Raw genomic sequence first — 17305 nt, 5'->3', positions numbered from 1 at the left:
GCCACTTAAACCAGCCAATGACAGGTCAAAAGCCCTGTAAATGCCTAGACTCCCATATTCCCTTCTCAAAAATGTTTTCCCTCTCTGTTGCAGCAAATTTAAATTAAAGCTGATTTTATATAATTATGCTGATTTATATGTCAAGCATTGTAAGAAAAAAATAAATTAACATGCCAGATACGAATGATTTTTCGTGTATCAATATAAATCACTCCTTAGACGTTACTACAAAGTTATGTCGTCACTTTTGCTGACAACTGTCATTTTAATCAAGCTTTATTTTAAGGACTATAGTTATAAAGATATTTTTTTTTTATAATTCCACATAAAAAAAGACTTAACATATTTTCTTTATATCAATTGAAAAAGATAGTCAACGTCCCATTTTTCGCACATCTGTCGTGCTCTATGATGCTGACGATACGATCGAATCAAACCAATTAATGACCCCGTAAATTCAGTCCTCGTTTCGTACTAAATTAAAATTAAAAATAGTTCTCATTTATATTTTAAATAGGCTTCTATGATAAAAAGTACCCACTCAAAAGCAATTATAAACTCCAATAAATCCCAATTTAAGCAAAAAATACTCGCTTGAACATAATTTTTATATGGCTTTTGACAATTGCCAAGACGGTATGCTGTACGATCGTCTGTATGTATCAACTTAGTGATTTCAAAGTCTCGATACGTATACTCTGGAATATAGTATAACAGATGAAAAAATATAATAACTATAGTCCTTAAAATATAGCTCGATTAGAATGACAACTGTCAAACTAATTTCATTAGTAATGGAAGTTACTGATCACTGATCAAATCGATTTTATCAGTTATTTCATGCAATCATGAAACTCTGTTTCCGAAAATTGATAATAAAAACGCAAAAACAAGCCTTTTATAGTGATTGAATACAGTTATTTACCAAAAATAAGACATTTATACTTTTTTCATGAACAACATCAAATAAATTATTTTTTAATTCGATCATTGATCAATTTGTCCCATCTCTAACGTTTTTGCAAAATGATGTAACCTTGTAAGAACGTCGTTAATAATGAGGTTTATTTTAGTTTTTTTTTTTTTTTAAAGCTGATTTTATATATTTATGTTGAATTATTTACTCATATCAAGAATTATATTTAAAAAAAAAAATTAACTTACCAAATACGAATGATTTTTCGTGTGTCAATATTAATCACTCCTTAGACGTTACTACAAAGTTATGTCGTCAGTTTTTCTGACAACTGTCATTCTTATCATTTTACATTTTAAGGATTATAAACTTATTTTTTTAAGTCCTAACATTTTTCATTTTAAAATCGAGCGATTGGTTAAGAACGAAACCTTTATGTGAAATTTAATTTAGATTGAGAGATTTTATATTTTAATTTTTTAATTTATTGCGAATGTATTTCGACAGAAGACTAACGTGGAAGAACCAAAAGAGAGCCAAAAGAGATGATTTGAATTTTCGATTGAGTCATACAAAGTATTATTGAAACCAGTGTGAACTATGTATGTAAAATTACGTAATTTTACCAAAAGGCGTGGTAAAATACGTAATTTTACCAAAAGGCGCGGTAAAATACGTAATTTTACCAAAAGGCGCGGTAAAATACGTAGTTTTACCAAATAGCGCGGTAAAATACGTAGTTTTACCAAATAGCGCGGAAAAATACATAATTTTACCAAGAGGCGCGGTAAAATACGTAATTTTACCAAAAGGCGCGGTAAAATACGTAATTTTACCAAAAGGCGCGGTAAAATACGTAGTTTTACCAAATAGCGCGGAAAAATACATAATTTTACCAAGAGGCGCGGTAAAATACGTAATGTTACCAAAAGGCGCGGTAAAATACGTAATTTTACCAAAAGGCGCGGTTAAATACCGTAATTTACGGTATTTTTAGGTTAGAAACAAATTCGACATATTAATTTTTATTTTACAAAGATGTAAAAAATACGAGTAGCATTGTTTTAGGACACTTTACATGACTGTGAAAACCAGGTTTAGATTGAGTGATTGTGGAGATTTATTATAAGTATAGGACGTTCAAGATCATTCTGTATGTACTATTTTTGATTAAAAATGTTTTGAAACTTAACAGGATCGGTGGACATAGGGTCCTTAGTTAAGGAGTTAACCTTAAGTTTGTGACCTTGAACGACCACTGCTAATGCCGCGATTTTGAAAATATGGTGCTTAAAATGAGTTTTTTGTGTATAATTACGTTCCTGTAGATTTTATGGAAAAAAAATATACCAAAGTCTGAGAAACTTAAATTTACTTAAAAATCTTAGTATTGTTTTTTTTCTTTAAACCAATATTTTCCACTCTACCCTCACTGTGAAAATTTCACATCTGTTATGTTAGTTTGTAATTAACCCTGAAGAAGGCACAGTATTGCCGAAACTAGTTGGTTGACAAATTTTAAAAATATAAGTGGTACATTAAAACAAAGTGATTTATTTTATTTTAATATATTAAATAATAGTGATCCACTAAGTAAGTGATTCAAACATCAAAATTACTAAAAATATTAGTTAACTTACTGCTGTTTTTATTATTACCAAAAAATATATTGGTTATTTAATCTATAAATGTACAACAGTATGAAAGAGATAAAATGTAAAGGTATTGTAGCAAAAATAGATAATTTTTCAGTAAGCTGCTTCTTGCATGCTGATGATGCAGTTCTGTTTTTAAGCAGCAACGAGGATTTGCAACAAATAGTCTCTAGAATGTATGATGTATGCTTGGAGAGCGAATTGGCGATGAACGAATATAAGTCAAAAGTGATGGTATTTGAAAGAGGAAGTGAGGTTACTGACTGCATAATTTATTAATTTATTTTGTTTATTTGTTTATTTTTGTACCACAACAGGCCAGGAGGCCCAATTACAGTGGTGAATTACATCACAGAACACCTAGGCTTGAGAAAAATCTAATTGTAATTTTTGTGTTCTCACCGGGAATCGAACCCGGAACCTTTCGTCTGTGAGTCAAGCGTCTTGACCACTACACCACGGAGGCCACCATAGTAAATGTAAACAACGAAGGTCTCGAACAAGTAGAAGAATTGGTGTATCTAGGAAGCATGTTTTAAAGAGATGGAAGAGTAGAAAAAGGTGTTGAAACTAGAAGGAATTCGGCCAACAGTTATTTATATTTTTTTATATCTTAAACAAGTAGAATTGTTTGTGTATCTGGGAAGCATGTTTTCAAGAGATGGAACAGTAGAAAAAGATGCTGAAAGGAGAGTGAATGTGGGCAACAAAATAAAAGGCGCATTAAGCACAGTAATTGCTAATAAAAATATATCAATCGAAGCTAAACTGGCAGTGCATAACGGAGTTTTAGTCTCAACATAGTCTCTCATATTAGTCAAAAATGCTGACATACATAAATATAACACCAGACAACAAAAACACTATCATATTGAAAAAGCAAAGACAAACACAGGACAGTCAAAAATACTACATAATGGACTTAAATACTACAACGACCTACCTTACTACTTAAAAACTTTTAATGGAGACAAATTTAAAATCAATCTGAAAAAGCACATGATAACTGAACTAACTAGACTAGACGAGACATAAAATGAATAGACAATATTAAATTTCTAATGTAACCCTAACGGGTTTTTTAAAATTGTAAATAAATAAAATAAAAATAAATAAAAAAACGCCTATGTTGGAAGTGAAACATGGAATTGGCAGAGAATGGATGAAAGCTGAGTGAATGCGGTTGAAACGCGATCTCTTCGACAAATGTGTGAGAAATCAATGTGAGACAGGGTTACAAATGATGAAATCAGACGAGAGTGTAAATCTGAGTGAAGTTTAATTGATAAGATTAAGAAAGGGTCTCTAAGATGGTTTAGTCATGTAGAACGAATGGTAAAACAAGTATATATGGCAAAAATGAACGGTAACATGAGACGAAGACGACCAAGAAAGACGTGGCATGATCAGATAAACCAAAATCTTAATTCTGGTCATGTCAAAAGCAGACAGAACCGAAGGGCATGTATGACAAGTTGTATGCATGCGGTAGAAGATGATGTAGAAATATTTGCCAGGAAAGACGTGTGTGGCGATCCATTCTCTCTGCCTAACCCTACGGGGAATTGGCGTGATGGTTCTTCTTCTTCCAAGTCGGTTCCTCAATGCTGAGGATCGTGATCACCATGAACACTTCTAATTAGTCTGTTCCACTCCAGTCTGTCCTCAGCCCGACGAACTGACTCATCAAATTTAGCCCCGTAGCCACCTTTATTTGGTCAGTCCATCTATATGGGATTCAACCCCGGCTTCTCCTAGCTTCAACTCGGCCAGACATTATTGCATTTTTTAGATTGTCTGGCTCACGTCTAGCAATATGTCCAAAGAAAGACAGTATCCTTCTCAAACACACCACTGATAGACGAGTTGTAATATGGAGCTCTTCCAGTATCGATGCATTCGTCCTTCTGGCTGGCCAAGGCACACGCAGCAGCCTTCTCCAACACCACATCTCGAATGCATCGATCCTCTTCCTCTCGTAGGCACGCACGTTTCAGCCCCATATAGAAAAACGGAGAATACCAGGGCTTCCATCAACCGCTTTTTTGTGTTTATTGATATACCTCGATCTCGCCAAATCTTCTCCAAACGGTTCATGATGGCGTGATGGTAGTAGTTGATTATTAGGAAAGCATCAATACAATTTATGGACCGACCTCGTATTACGCATTACCTACCTAATGGTACCTAACTTAATATTCAACGATCGGTCAAAAGCTAAAAGGTTAAAAACAATACTCTAATTAAAACACGTTGAGTGCTCGAGTTCCGTCTGTAATGAATATTAATGCAGAATACTCAAGCATTGGGTGTCTAAAATACTTTTGAGGTCTTTCACTCCACGAAAATCTCCATAAATATTTAAAAAATGGGCGAACGCGGCTACCACTACGCAACGGGGTGGACTTATCTTCAATCTCCATTCAATAAAAAATAAAAAATTAAATGCATACTGCAAATAAATCATGTTTTCGTAATATCAGCATATGTTAATTTTCATTTCTTTTCATAGTCATGTCATACCATATTTATGTGCTATAAACTTATTAATAATTAAAAAAGGAATGGCCCACGCTCAGACGCTGAAGTCTTTGTGGGCATTTTTTCCAATTTATGTTATAGCTTAATTTTCAGATGTTTTTTTTTTAAGTGTATTTTTGTATTATATTTATTTACATAGGTAAATATATGTATGGAAAAATAAACAAATAAAAAAAATAAATAAAAAAATTAAAATTAAAAAAGGAATTTTAGTGTTACGGAAAATTGGAATTAAAAAATGTTTTCTTACATGCGGTAAAAAATAATATATTTAAAATAGGGATTTTTTTTTTTTAAGGGTCCATGAAATAATGTCGGGTAAAATTTAGTTTTTGTGTATTTATTCATAATGCTTTTAAATTTTAAGCATAAAAAATATCATTTATATTTTAATTCCCGTGAAAACGGTTTATTGCATTGGCCACGCTCCTAATACGTCACGATTCGCTTGAATTTTGAAATTTCTCTGGGTCACATATTTTCGCCGATAAAACAGTTACTCTTTTAATCAATTTAATTTTATACACTGCTATTTAAATTTTTTAACTTAACTGCTTCCATTGCCTCTTTCATTGTGATTTTGGCAAATTATACGGAGGGCTTATGTCGGATGTTTACAATCAACAGTCAACAGAAGGAAAAGTTGAGGAAATATGAATTTTCAAACAAAGGCACAATGGCGAATGTTACACAGTGTGTAAAGTGGTTACTTAAACCAGCCAATGACAGATCGATAGACCTCTAAATGCCCAGACTTCCGTATTCCCTTCTCAAAAATACCACACAGCCACACAGCCAAACAGCCTTATCCACCATTGTTCTGTCGCTGGATCCGACCTATCGTCCACGTGTAAACAACGATTTGTAGGATAGGACATTGTTCCGAGACATTGACATGATATTAACCTCAACACTAATTGTAAATTGAAAATAAAATGTATGCATACACGGTGTTTCAAGGCCAGACAGCGAAACTTCAGAGGCACATTCCTCATATTGAACTTTAAAAAAAAAAAAAAAAAACAAAAACTATTTTTTTTCCTTTTTTTAATATAATTTGGGAATGAGGTCTATATTTATTTCTCGGACTAAAATATCCTTCGTAAAACGCTACCTAACCCTTAAAAAAATTAGATAAAAAACGTATTTTAACAACAAAGCGATACGCATCACACACGAAAAAGAAAAGCGCCTGGGTAGGTGAGGGGTAGAGGTTTTTGGAAGGAATGCATGCCCGATAAATTAAGGATTTACTCACTTTTAAAGTTATAAAAAAATATATTTTATTATTAAAAATCATTTTTAGGAAAAAAAATTATTAGGATTCTTTTTAAGGTTTACTATAAGGAATGTTCCTCTAAAGTTTCGGGTCTGGTCCTGAAACACCGTGTAAATGTGTCTGTGTAAATTTATTAAAACTATTTTTTTTTAGTTTTTTTTATATTTTTATTTTTAAATTGTTAATTTTATTATTCTTTTTTATGCATTTCTGTTATTTTATAAACTTGCCAAACACAAGAACCAGACTCTTATTTGGCCAGGTCAACCTTAAGTGTTTTTTAAATATTTTTTTATGTATAGTTTCCATGGTGTTAAAGGTTACTAATTACTAATTTTCAATATATTTTTTTTCATTTTAATTTATTATTTATTTATAAGTTTGTTTGTTTGTTTGTTTGTTTTTTGTTTATTTATTCTTTTTTTTTTTTTATTTATTTTTTATTTGTTTATTTTTTTTTTTTTTCATTCATTCATTTATCTTTTTTTATTTTATTTATTTATTTATTTATTTATTTATTTATTTATTTATTTATTTATTTATTTATTTATTTTTTTTTTTTTATTATTTATTTTTTTTTTTTTTTATTTATTTATTTATTTATTTATTACTTATTTATTTATTTATTTATTTGTTTTTTGTTTTTTATTTTTTTTATTTTTTTTATTATATTTATTTTAAAAAAAATATTATACGGCACAAGTGTCTTTTACAATATGAAATATACCAAACAATGATAAATCACTACTCAAACAATGATAATCAAACTAAAGTTTGATATGCAAAAATTTAAAAACAATATTAAAACATAACATGTATGTATGTCAGCATACAAAAGATATAAAAAAATATTAAAGAAATAAACACCAGATCATTAGCATAAGTAGCTTTTGCAAATAGTTCGTTAATTGTTACTATAGAACATTATAAAATATTTTTGATATTAAAATATTATTATTTAAAAAATATAATCATAACACAAATTTAAGGAAAAAAAAAAGTAATCTGTTAATTTCACTAAAATTTTATTGTGCACGCGGAAACATTTATTGACACAACAGAGTAGATAAGTAAAGGGTCATTTAATAAGAGTAATTGAATTAATGAACTTTGAACTTAAAATATAAAACAAATTTTATTTGACATAAAGCGGATATTTTTATATCATGTTAAATAATATTTGTTATTTTAAAGATAGTGTCATTCAAATTTCCCCCACGGCGTTGTTTAATCTGAGGTCTAATTTTCATTAATTCTTTCATTAGATTAGCAAAGTAGGGTAAAACAAAATTACTACACTGGCAACACTAACGAAAATTCCATTTTGTTTATTCGACAGTCTGACAGATGGAAAAATAAATTAATTTTTAAGTAATGCATTTGTTATATACACATTCTTTTACAAATTACAGATGAAATGTGATTGCATCCCGTTTCTCTAAGATCCTAGCAGTATTTCTAAACTTTAAAAAGACACGACACGGCATAGTTGAATTAAAATCAGGAGTTGTGTACTGAGCGACGTCTACAAAGAAACTAATGAGTCAAAACGTAAACCTACTCATTTATGAGTAGCTGAGTCGCCTTCTGTTTGATGTGCGTATGCGGTTTCTGGACTATTCTTAATTCTATGGGTACGGTACATTCATTTCTTAGTCTGTGTATACTAATATATGAGACTCACGATTTATGAAAAGGTATATATGAATTTGTTGAAATAAAAAGGCATCTACAAAAAATCGGCGTTACAGCTGATTTGTTTATAAACGAGTATCTACTTAATGTAATAATAGTGAACTTTGACTTCATTATTTAAAGTAAAATTTTAAAAAATACATTTTAAATTACCATATAAAACGGCTTTTCGATGCACAGATTCTAAAAATGTAACAATAAAATAAACTCATTCAAAGGGGGAAAATTACTTCAACTATTTATTTATTTATTTCGACAGCTTACGCCTTTGACAAAGTATAAAATAATATTAAAAAACAATTATAATGAAACAAAACACCTGAACATAGTATAGAAAATATAGGTACATGAAATATAATCAGCAGAAAATAAGAAAATAATAAAGAAAAATTAAATATGAAATTATAACATAGGTATGCAGCAAATTAACAATAAATAAAGGGTTTAATTATAAAAAGTATAGAAGTAACAGAGGCGATGTATCGTAGCATAAACAGTAACACAAGTATAACATTTTTATAATTTATTTTCAATATGAAGTACTTTTAATCCAGTGTCTTTATTGAAGTTATGATTATTTTCTATCAGATGAAATCTTAGAAATTAAAAAAAGCTATTCATAATAAGAAAACAATAATTAATAACCAAATAAACAATATTTCTTTTAGTCCTCTCCTGTCTTACTTCGAAAATAATGATATCAAATTATCACCCGTGTAAGGAAAAAAAAAACACTTGATTTATTGGGTCCACGTGTAGTATTTAGTGAACATGATAGAAATAAAATAAAAATGAATCAATTCATTAGTTACGTAAACCTTGACAAAGAAGCTTGTTTGCTTTGAAACCGGTCGGTGAAAAATAAAAATTAGTGGTTAAAAACAAAGTTGTTCTATTTATTTTATTATAATGAATAACCACAAAGTTAGTGCTTCAAATATAAACTTTATATATGAAAAAGAAGTGGTTAAAAAGTAATGATTTTAATTGGTATAAAGATAAATTAAATAAATCTAAGTTTCCACGTTTGTTTGCTAACATGTGGAGCCGTGGAGTAGGTTCAAACTATGCCAAATACTCATTTGGCATAGTTTGAACGATGCAAATCAAAAGCAAAAGAAGTATTTTGTCTCGTCCCACGCTGTCTCACATAAAAATTCACACAATTTAAAAGTTTGGGACTGTCAAGAACATTATTTAATAACTTGAAAAGCAGCACTAAATCTGACATTTACCTTCTATCACTAATACATATTAATTTTAGCTTCAATTATAATGTTTAATTTGAAATTCATGCATCTTAAAAACTTGTGTTAGACCTTCTCCACACTGTTTGTATGGGTACCCATATTCTAACTGGCTTTTTACTAGGGTCAAGTATAATATTTGCAATGCATCATCCTATATACATCCGTCAACGTTTATCAGTTCACGGTTTACCTCTTCGTTCTAATTCTTTAAGCGGTCTCTTAATACCCATCCACAATTCCTCTTTGTTCTCTAACACAAATAGTGTCCATGCGGCCCAACAGTGGAATCATCTCCCATCCACAAACTGAGATGTTACTACAGTGATGTTACTGAATGTTTAAATCGAAAAAACATCCCGTTTCTTTTTTAAATCTCTCCTCCTTTCCTCTCTTCTCTTTATTGCTTTTTTCCCACTGAGAAATAGTATTGATTTTAGGTTATTTATATCCGAATACAGTTAATTATATTTTGGTTTTTCTTAAGCTTTTTGTTTTATTTTTTATTGAATGTGTTTTGTATTTTAAATTATATAAATATTTTATTGATTGGTTGGAGTGAAAAAAATATATTCTTCACACTTCGCCCACTCCTCTGCAATTGGTGTTTTATCAATAAATAATACAATACACTAATACAAAAAATGACCCACAGTTGAAGAACAAGTGTAATTTTTTTGCTTTACTTTTATTCCATAGTTTGATACATCATTTTATGTACTTGACCAGTATGCGATTGATGGTCGCTCATAAAACATGTTTTTTTCTATGTACAAGTAAATATATAATTCTGAAGTGCTAAGAACTCGTAAATTTAATAAAATAATTATAAATCATTAATTGAACGGTTCTTTTTCTAATTGCAAAAAAAAATTAGTTCAGTGCATTAAATTTACTAAAAAGGTTTTGTGAAAATTGTAGTGCCAAAATAACAAAGGTAAGCAAAATGTTTTTTTTTTATACTTACGCATCGACAAAAGTTTCAGCTCTTTTTTTAATTTTTTTTTAAAATTATTTTTATTATTTATAAAACATATAATACAAAAATTTACATATTATACTCCCAGGAGTTATTAGAAACTCATTTGGGACCGTGCATAATAAAAAACATTTTTTTTGACAGTACATAATAGCATACAAATTAATACATCACAAAGTCAACATACGGAAGAATTGAAGGAATACAGATGTTCAAACAACGGCAGAATGGTAAATGTTACACAGTGTGTAAAGTAGCCAAACAACAAACCCTCTAACGGGTATGTACCCGTCAGAATAGTCGTTCCAATAAATGAAGGTGCTGGATATGAGACAACCGTACCTGAAAGAAGCACTTACACACTTCTTATTTTTATTTATTTATTTAACTTTTTGTACATAATGTTATTTGTACATTGGCGGGCTTATTGCCAAATGGCAATTTCTTCCAACCAACCAATAAAATAAAAGTTTTATTTTTATAATTCAAGTTACAGAACATATTCAATAGAAAAAAAAAAGATTAAAAAGTTAAAAATATATAAAAATAGAAATAAACGTATTTGTTTATAAATTACCTTAAATCAAAACTATTACTCAATGGGAAAAAGGAAAAAAGCGGAAAGAGGAAAAAGGAAAGGAGGAGAGATTAAGGAAGAGAAAGGAGATGTTTCTTCAGACGTGATTTAAACAGAGATAATGTAGTAACATCTTTGATGGTGGATGGGAGATGATTCCACAGTCGAGCCGCATGGACACTATATGAGTTAGAGAAGAAAGAGGAATTGTGTATGGGTATTAAGAGAGTGCCTTGAGAATGAGAACGAAGAGGTAAACCATGAACTGATAAGCGTTGAAATTTTTCACACAGGTATATAGGAGCGTTAGGACTATGAAATACATTGAACAGAAGTGAACAGAAGTGACTTCTGGTCGAAAAATAAGAAGAGATTTCAGCAAAATGTCCGTACGAGGTTTTCCCAAAGCACGAATTATGTCATACCCAAAGCCCGTACGACTTTTGCTCAAATACGTCTCTTCTCTATCGCGCCGAGAGTGTTTAATATTTAAGAAGACCGTATTAAGCTCTTAATAACAAAAAATCTTTTGAAAGGAGGAATTAAGGACTGGATTTTCCTTAGTGGGCGGGATTTGAGTGGGAAACTCCTTGATGATTTTCCAAATGTTTGAGTTTACTGTTTACCATATTGATGTGCCATATACTTGAGTTTTTATTGTAATTAATATTGTTGTGTTTCTGATCCTTTATAATATTTGTGATGATACACTCATGTGTCAGTGTCAACTAATTGCTCGTCTCAACTCAACCAAGGACTTTGGGTTCCACAGAGTTGGATCTTATGTCTCAAAAAATGTGTAATAAACTGTTAAGAAGTAAATAAATCGGAAGATCCGGCTATGGTCTCGTGGCTAGTGTCTCGGACTCGCGGTTTAAAGGTCCGTGGTTCGAATCCCACTCTACCCTAATTGTTAATGGAAAAAATTCCGGTGCCTATAAGTGTTCCGCTATTGCAGATTAGTCGGGGTGCCCAAGTTTACATGTTATTTTGTGTTCGTCAATCCTTTTCTTTGCTATGCACCCTGTTTGTCCTGTATTTACTTTATCACATCCTTGGCAACTTTATAAGAATCCTCTGGAAACGTAAGCTGTTTATAAACGGACATTTTTTCGCCATCGAACCGAAAATTTTACATAAACTGAATTGAAATACGCAGACACCCAAATGACATAAACAAAGACGACGAACTTTAATTAAACTCATGGTTCCCGGCACTACATACTTCGAAAACTAATAGAAATGTGCCTACTGCCGACTGCGGCACGGTACAAATTACTAGTACTTATACACATACTTTTTTCTACAAAACACTTAGTTTGCCCTGAAGATGGCTCCTGCAATGGTAGCCAAAACGTCGGAACAAATCCAGCACACACGGTATCACCCAAAAAATAAAAAAAATTATAACAGTGACCGCGAAAACCTTCGCACCTATATACCTTAACTTGATTCCCATTTTCTAATAATGATTTATTTACAACTCTTTAATAAAAATAATAAAGTGTTAAAAGTAAATAATATGGAAATATTTCACTTTAGGAAAGCTTTAAAAAATAATATTCCTTTATTAATAGTAAAAAAAACCTTTCAATATAGCCCGTTATACGATTTTCCATTGTAATGGTCACCCTTAACCTATAAAACTAACCCCGCTCTCTCCATCCCTTCGTGTTTTTTTCAACTATTTCTCAAACAACATAGAATATTTTCATAATCTAATCAGTGCATGTTTGTCCTAATCAGTGCATGTGCTTATTGAAATTAAACCCTGTGATATACAAGGCACAGCGTGGAACTTTGATTTCAACGTATCTAGATAATTTTTGTTACATGGTAGGTAAGATGATTAGTCATACGCTTTAGGTACCTATTCTGAAAAGTTAAAATATTACAATATTTGAGTTTGTCCAAATGTTTATAGACAAAATAGTAAATTTCACCCACTCGGGAGTCATTAAGATTAACAAATTACAACAGGGATGGAGAATACCTTAAAGAAGGGCACATGGAAGTCTAGGCATTTACAGGGCTTATGCTAGCAATGGCTGGTTTAAGTGGCCACTTTACACACTGTGTAACATTCACCTTTTTCCCTATGTTTGAACATCCATATTTCTTTAATACTTCCATTTGTTGATTTTAGTGAAGTTTAAGAGCTGAAACCTTTATTGTTGTAAAGATATTCTTCTGACTGAATTATTTCACATACTAGGCTACCAATCCAATTTTTAAACTTCTTCTTGGACCAATTGGTTTTATTACAATATATGAGTTTGTCCCTGTGTTGTGTTCTCCAAATGTTCTTCATCTCTGTTTTAATTTGTTAATCTTAATGACTCCCAGGGGGTAAAATCCAGTCATCTGTCTACAAACATTTGAACAAACTCAAAATACTGTAATAAAACCAACTGGTCCAAAAAGAACATTAAACATTGGAAAATTGATTTCAGGCGATGCCTAGTATATAAACTAAATCAGTCAGATGAATCTCTTCACAACAATAAATGTTTCAGCTCTTTAACTTCACTAAAATCAACACGTGGAAGAATTTAGAAATGTGGATGTAAAAACATAGGCTAAATGGTGAAGTTACACAGTGTACAAAGTGGCTACTTTAAACCAGCCAATGACAAGCTATAAGCCCTGTAAATGCCTAGACTTCCATATTCCCTTCTTAAAGGTATTTTACATCCCTGTTTATTTATTTATTATGGATAACTTATATAGCGCCATTTTCGTAATAAAATACCTCAAGGGCGCTTAACATGGTGATTCTATTGTTAAGTTAATTTAATTGAAGCTTTTAAATTTTTAATTTAATTATAATAATTTATTTTGTTGTCACGTGCTACGGATTTATTCAAATGATTTAGAGAACAAGTGGGTTTTAAGTTTTTTCCGAAACATCACTTCACTTTCACAGCCTCGCACCTCTGCTGGGAGAGCATTCCATGCCATAGGGCCTGCGACCGCAAATGCGCGTTCACTAAATTTAGTGCGCTGTTTGCGTAGAGGTATAATAACTTTTCCTCTCGCCGTAGACGTAGCTGATCTAAGCGTGAGGCGCCTGTCAGCTAGTTCATCTGGAATGCATAGTTCCCTTAGATATTCCGGAGCCGAGTTGTGCAGTGACTTATACATAAGCCAACAGAGTTTGTTGTAATTTGTTAATAACTGTGCTTTTTTTTAATTCATTATCAAATGAAGTTTCACTTGAAACGTGATTTCAAAATTATTGTATCGCTTGTCAATGTCAAAATACGTATTTGAAATATATTTTTATTTATTTATTTATTTATTTAATTTTACAATACGCCCAAGGGGCATTTACAAAAAATATACAGGTAAGTACAAACATAGTGAGTAAAAATTTAAAAGATAAACAACGCTTTTTTGTATACATGTAGAAACAATAAAAAGCATACTGCCATGCAAAATAAAAAGTGAAACTTTACATAGTAAAAAATAAAAAAATTAAAAAAATGTATATAAGAAAAGTAATCGAATTAAAAAGCAAATTGTAAATAACTTGTTAAGAATTTAAATAAAAAAATATATACATTTACATGTACTTAGACGTATAAAAAAAATTATATTAACATATAATTGTTAAGAACAAATAATAAAAATTAGTTTACTGTAAGTATATATAAAATAATAACATAATATCTGGTACACAAAAATATTTGATACATTAATTTCAGAAAAAGAAAATAATAAATAATAATACACATCAAAAACGAGAAAAAATTGTATGAAAAAGAAAGTTTTATTACGACATTAATAATTAGTTTCAAACAGTGCATTTAACTCTTAAAAGACTTTAGTAAATAATCCCTTTACGCGCGGTGATGTAACGTCGTGTTACCACTAGTAAAAGACGGAATATTCTAAAGTTCAGACATTTGAAAAAAAATAAAAACACGGAGACATACTGCTTAATAATTTCTTTCCCATAATTAATGCGAATACACATATAATTTAGCCCTGTTATAGCAAAATAAATTTAAAATCACAAATACGCCGCTCATGTTACGCGCGCGTGCGTCCCCCATCATTGTCATCAACCGACTGAAGACTAAATCTGTTTTAGACGACACCCGCCGCAGAACAGCGTCTCTGTCTTCCTTGATATGACTTATATCTTCGTGCTCTCTCCTGTATAAAGTATCTGTATAGATGTGTTGCTGAATTAGCGGACATTAATTCTTCGCATAGCAAGGATAAATATTTTTTGTATTAACATTTAGTATGGTTATACAAATGTTACTTTCTAAATCAAGTGTGAAAATGTCCATTTGAGGATTACAAAAAATATGAATTCAACTTTTTTTTTTAAATAAGAGAGATATATCAAGTCTTGTGTCCTATGTCGACTAGTGTGACATCACAGCCACACAAAAGTTAAGAACGTTTTAAAATGGATAATTGTCGTATTAAAAATGTCTATATCACAAGTAAGTTTGTTGGCTAAGGAATGTAAACCTGTATAGTATACAATATGTTCTTAAAATCCATTGAATGAATATGAAATATTTCTAATAACATGTAGACATTTGTTATGTCAAAGACAAATAATAATTATCAATGTTGCAGTGTCTCAGTAAACCGTTTTCATAATATTACATACACAAAATACCCTACGGAAGAAGTCTGACAAGAAACAATCAATGTTAGAGGGCCATAGATCAATACGGATTAGCAAGTATTGGCACTTCATTCGTCTTTGTAATTGAATTGTCGGAGGGTTTTCAAGAATCTTCAAAGAAATTTTCAAAGTCCTCCACTCAAGTAGCGAATGCCGAATCAGAATCAACGATGTTGTCACAGATTGGGTGGAGGTCACCACCGGAGTTCGTCAAGGTTGCGTTCTTGCACCGCTCCTTTTTATAATCCTCATGGACTTCATCCTAAGGAAGTCAATTCCACTTGATCGGGGAATATTCATCTCCTTCTCCCAAAAACACTGCAACCCAGAGTATGCCGATAATGCGGTTGTATTGACGAGTCACGGGTCTTTAGGCCACTGTTGACAGCGTAAACGGGTACTCCGCATGTTTAAAAATCAATGTTGCGAAAACCAATGTAGTGTGTAACACTTTATTCCTTGGTGTCCGAAATCCCCTGACTCTGTCAAACCAAATCATCGAAAAGGTCGAATGTTTCAAATACCTGGGAGTATATGTTACGGAAAATGGCCGATTTCAAAAAGAACTGGGAGCGCGGCTAGGAATAGCAGGCGCCGCATTCAACAGTATGAAGGCTGCCTGGAGATTGAATATTTACTCATTGAAAACAAAATGCCGCCCATATAACATCTGCATAACACCTATTCTCCTCTATGGAAGCGAATTGTGGCACCTCACTAGGGCCCAAAACAGCAAAATTTAGAGTTTTAAGAATAAGTGTCTTAGAGGAATCTTGGGTGTGCGGTGGTTTGACTTTATGTGGAACGAAAAACGGACGCAGCAAACTCCGGTGACAACTATCATCGAGCAAAGGTGATACTTTTGGCTTGACCGTGTACTGCAGATACCTCCTGAGAGCCTTAACCACGTTTGCTTATTTCACAAGGCATCAGGTTCTCGACGTCCTAGACGGCCACTGCTGACTGTTCGTTGGCAGTTCATGTCAGAACTACGAGCCGCGAACCTGACTTGAGAGGATGAACAAGAGCTGGCAGCTGACAGAGATGCCTGGAGGATCTTCGTGGACACTATATGCTTCAACTAGGGAGCGGACGTGGAATGATGATTTCAAGAATAACATAATGACAAAGAAATCGAGATGTCCAATCGACTATTGTCGAGTAGGTGACCAAACGTCTCATCTTTCCAGCATAAGGCTCCAGGACAGAGACAGGAGATAACTCACAAATTAATAACATATTAATAAAACGTTTTTCGACATTAAAATAACAATTTTAAAGAAGTATTGATTAAGCTAAGAACATGAGTTACCGGTGAAAGATTATACTATCGCTTTTCCAGGTCGATTTGTGCAGTATCTTAGCGTACATATAGGCATTTTAGTAATTGCGAGGAGAAAAGTAGCCGGCGAATGCTCGCAACAGACCAAAGTCCATTTTATCAAACATATGCTAATTGGCAGCAGGTTGGGGGACCACATTTCGAACGCTTACGTTTACTCTTGTTATACAGAGTGTTATTTAAACCCTGTCACATCCAAAACCACGATTATCAGTATGAGTAAGAAGACATTTTGGCACATTAAAATTAATTTTTTGATCGACTAAAATCTAAAAAAATAAAAAACAAATGGTTTCTTACTCCCATAGGGGAGAAACAAGGTGGGGGAGGGGAAGGCATGATACACTGTCAACCGCACAGCCGCGCCTCCCTCGCTTCTCCCCTGGAGAAGTAAGCAACCATTTGTTTTTTTTAAACATTTTA

The 17305-nt window shown here is 31.9% G+C and overlaps 1 protein-coding gene across 3 annotated transcripts in view; it reads left to right on the top strand.

The window, feature by feature from the left end:
* Positions 1-10056: 10056 nt before the first annotated feature.
* The window catches only part of LOC148281778 (fatty acyl-CoA reductase wat-like), a 63261-nt gene continuing 56012 nt past the window's right edge, over positions 10057-17305 (top strand). For 2 of the 3 annotated variants that reach the window (XM_088226128.1, XM_088226126.1), the window contains exon 1: positions 10057-10270. The gene's annotated coding sequence lies outside the window, so the exon portion shown is untranslated. The remainder of the gene's footprint in view (positions 10271-17305) is intronic. The other variant, XM_088226127.1, reaches the window with a different exon arrangement.

This window comes from Micrasema longulum, unplaced genomic scaffold (genome assembly GCF_059751315.1).
Source record: "Micrasema longulum isolate JH-2025_06_02 unplaced genomic scaffold, ASM5975131v1 h1tg000410l, whole genome shotgun sequence".
NCBI lineage: Eukaryota > Metazoa > Arthropoda > Insecta > Trichoptera > Brachycentridae > Micrasema > Micrasema longulum.
Note: the sequence above shows the minus strand (reverse complement) of the source record. Positions and strands in the feature narration are given on the sequence as shown.